Below are 3,769 nucleotides of genomic sequence, written 5' to 3'. Positions count from 1 at the left end.
TATAAGAGCTCTCTCAGTTCCACCCACCTCACAGGGTGTCTGTTGTGGGGGAGGAAGGTAAAGGAGATTGTGAGCTGCTCTGAGACTCTGAGATTCAAGAAGAAGATGAAGATGAAGAAGATATTGGATTTATATCCCGCCCTCCACTCCAAAGAGTCTTAGAGCAGCTCACAATCTCCTTTACCTTCCTCCCCCACAACAGACACCCTGTGAGGTGGGTGGGGCTGGAGAGGGCTCTCCCAGCAGCTGCCCTTTCAAGGACAACCTCTGCCAGAGCTACGGCTGACCCAAGGCCATGCTAGCAGGTGCAAGTGAAGGAGTGGGGAATCAAACCCAGTTCTCCCAGATAAGAGTCCGCACACTTAACCACTACACCAAACTGGCTCTCCAGATTCAGAGTGAAGGATGGGCTATAAATCCAGTTTCTTCTTCTTCTTCTTCTTCTTCTTCTTCTTCTTCTTCTTCTTCTTCTTCTTCTTCTTCTTCTTCTTCTTCTTCTTCTTCTTCTTCTTCTTCTTCTTCTTCTTCTTCTTCTTCTTCTTCTTCTTCTTCTTCTTCTTCTTCTTCTTCCTCCTCCTCCTCTTCTAGGCTTCCCAATCCCCAGGTCCCAGCGGGGTATCTCCTGGTTTTACACGTTTCCCCCGCCCCCCAGCCAGCTAGCCAGTGGGGGAAGCCCCACCCCCACAGCTCTAGATCTCTGGTAGTTTTAGGGAATAATGAGGAATTGATCCACGGATATCAGGGGCTCTAGGGGGGCTGTGTTTTGAGGTAGAGGCACCAAATTTTCAGTATAGCATCTAGTGCCTCTTCTCAAAATACCCCCCCAAGTTTCAAAACGATTGGACCAGGGGGTCTAATTCCATGAGCCCCCAAAGAAGGTGCCCCTATCCATTATTTCCTATGGAAAGAAGGCATCTAAAGAGGTGTGCTGTCCCTTTCAATGTGATGGCCAGAACTCCCTTTGAGTTCAATTATGCTTGTCACACCCTTGCTCCTGGCTCTGCCCCCAATGTCTCCTGGCCCCACCCCCAAAGTCTCCTGGCTCCATCCCCAAAGTCCCCAGATATTTCTTGAATTGGACTTGGCAATCCTATCCTCTTCTTCTTCTTCTCCTTTAAAACAGCCATTTTCTCCAGGGGAGTTGATCTCTACCAGCTGGAGGTCAATTGTAAAAATGGGAGATCTTCAGCCCCGCCCCCCCTCCCTGGCCTGCAACCCTAACCAGCTCCTCCCCTCCTCCCCAGGCTCCACCCCCAAAACCTCCAGGAATTTCCACACCCAGAGTCCGCAAACTTCCTGCTTGCTGGTGCTGGCTTTCTGGCTCAGCCCCTTGGGGGCACTGCTCGCAGCTGGCGTGCCTGCGGGTGGGGTGGTGCGTGCGTGTGACTGGCTCCCAAAAGCAGGCCATGTGGCCAGAAGCCCCAACTGCTGAGTTGTTTTATGGCCCTCGGCATCTGAGCTGTGCTAATGAGCTTCTTGCGGGGGGGGGGGGGCTCCGTTCATGCGCTTGGCAGCGGGTCGAAGGGGCAGGCAATGGCACAGCGCTGGTCGGTCTTTCACGAAGGAGCCCTTGAGGAAGAAAAGGGGAGAAACCAATCCAGATGTCCCCAAGGAAGGAGGGGGGAAGCAACGGGTTCAGAACTAGCGGTGCCAAATGTGAGGCAGGCAGATCACCAAGTCTCATAAAAGAGGCTGAAAGGAGGCCCAGATTGCAGCAGGGTGTGAACCGGCACATCCCGGCCAGAGAGCTGCGATGAACTCGAGAGATGCCCGGAGAGGCGAGCTCTGAAGCAAGGCTGTGCAGCTTGGTTTTCAGCAGACCGACTCTACCAGTGAAGAAGGAGGAGGAGGAGGAGGACGAGGAGGAGAAGAAGGAGGAGGAGGACAAGGAGGAGAAGGAGGAGGAGAAAGAGAAGAAGGAGGAGGACAAGGAGGAGGAAAAGGAGGAGGAGGAGAAGAAGGAGGAGGATGAGGAGGAGAAGAAGGAGGACGAAGAGGACGAGGAGAAGAAGGAGGAGGACGAGGAGGAGAAGAAGGAGGAGGAGAATGAGAAGAAGGAGGAAGAGGAGGAGAAGGAGAAGGAGGAGGAGGAAGAAAAGGAGAAGAAGGAGGAGGAGAAGGGGGAGGATGAGGAGGAGAAGGAGGAGGAAGAGGAGGAGAAGGAGGAGGAGGAGAAGGAGGAGGCGGAGGAGAAGGAGGAGGAGGACGAGGAGGAGAAGGAGGAGGAGGACAAGGAGGAGGAGGAGAAGAAGGAGGAGGAGAAGGAGTAGGAGGAAGAGGAGGAGAAGAAGGAGGAGGAGGAGGAGGGGGAGGAGAAGAAGAAGAAGAAGAAGAAGAAGAAGAAATTGGATTGATACCCCACCCTTCACTCTGAATCCCAGAGTCTCAGAGCAGCTTACAATCTCCTTTATCGTTTTCCCGCATAACAGACACCCTGTGAGATAGGTGGGGCTGAGAGAGCTCCTAAAGCAGCTGCCCTTTCAAGGACAGCTCTGCGAGAACTATGGCAGACCCGAGGCTATTCCAGCAGCTGCAAGCGTAGGAGTGGGGAATCAAACCCTGTTCTCTCAGATAAGAGTCTGCACACTTAACCTCTACACCAGACTGCGTCTCTGCAGAAGGTGCCTGAAGAAGCCTCCAAATGCTGATGCTGCACTGTTTGGAGCATCCCAGCTGCAGCAAACCATCCAGTTTAGAAATGACATAAGAGAACATAACAGAAGCCATGCTGGATCAAGCCAGTGGGCCACCCAGTTCAACACTCTGTGCCACACATTGGCCAAAATCTAGGAACCATCAGGAGGTCCACAAGCTGGGCCAGAACTCCAGAAGCCCTCCCACTGTGGCCCCCCAAGGACTAAGAATATAGAGCACCAAATGCCCCTGACATAAGAGAAACCATGTTGGATAAAGGCCAATGGCCCATCCAGTCCAACATTCTGTGTCACGCAGTGGCCAATACCCAAGGGCCATTAGGAGGTCCACCAGTGGGGCTAGAACTCCAGAAGTCCTCTGACTCCAGAAGCACCAAGAAGGCAGAGTGTCACTGCCCCAGACATAAGAACATAGAAGCCCTGTTGGATCAAACCAGTGGCGCATCCAGTCCAACACTCTGTATCACACAGTAGCCAAAACCCTGCAGCCATCAGAAGGTCCATCAGTGGGGCCAGGACACTAGAAGCCCTCACATTCTTGCCCCCGCCCCAACCACCAAGAATGCAGAGCATCACTTGCCCCAGACATAAGAGAAGCCATCTTGGATCAGGCCAATGGCCCATCCAATCCAACACTGTGTCAAGGAGTGGCCAAAACCTGAGGGCCATTAGGAGGTCCACCAGCAGGGCCAGAACTCCAGAGACCCTTCCACTGTTGCCCCCAAACACCAAGAGCCTCACTGCCCCAGATAGAATGTTCCATCTATACCCTGTGGCTAATAGTCACTCATGGACTTCTGCACAATATATTTATCCAATCCCCTTTTGAAGCTATCTATGCTTGTATCTGCCAAGTTGAAAAGATCTACACACCATTACATAGGGCTTCCAGTATTGGGTTCAGAGAACATATGAAGCTGCCTTCTACTGAATCAGACCCTGGGTCCATCAAAGTCAGTATTGTCTTCTCAGACTGGCAGCGGCTCTCCAGGGTCTCAAGCTGAGGTTTTTCACGCCTATTTGCCTGGACCCTTTTTAGCTGGAGATGCTGGGGTTTGAACTGGGACCTTCTGCTTACCAAGCAGATACTCTCCCACTGAGCCACAGCCCCATTC

Source organism: Heteronotia binoei, chromosome 4, assembly GCF_032191835.1.
Source record: "Heteronotia binoei isolate CCM8104 ecotype False Entrance Well chromosome 4, APGP_CSIRO_Hbin_v1, whole genome shotgun sequence".
NCBI lineage: Eukaryota > Metazoa > Chordata > Lepidosauria > Squamata > Gekkonidae > Heteronotia > Heteronotia binoei.
Note: the sequence above shows the minus strand (reverse complement) of the source record.